Here is a 258-nt window from a genome sequence, read left to right on the forward strand (position 1 = left end):
GCAGCCGTGGGCAGGACTGGGAACTGGCCCCTCCTGGAGCCTGGAACCAGAGGTCACAAATACTAACTCACCCAGCAGAAAGACAAAAGAAGTCCACCTTAAGAACAGCTGGAGCAATGGTGACCGGAGGAGTGCGAAGACAAGGAGTTCTGAGTGCTGGTTTTTGACAGAGATCATTCTTAAGGGATGGTGATCATCACTTGCTAAGACCCAAAGCGTGCGAAGCACCTAGCCGAAGTGGTGTTGTTAGGCTCGGGT

This window comes from Bison bison, unplaced genomic scaffold, assembly GCF_000754665.1.
Source record: "Bison bison bison isolate TAMUID 2011002044 unplaced genomic scaffold, Bison_UMD1.0 scf7180017845982, whole genome shotgun sequence".
NCBI classification, from domain to species: Eukaryota; Metazoa; Chordata; class Mammalia; order Artiodactyla; family Bovidae; genus Bison; species Bison bison.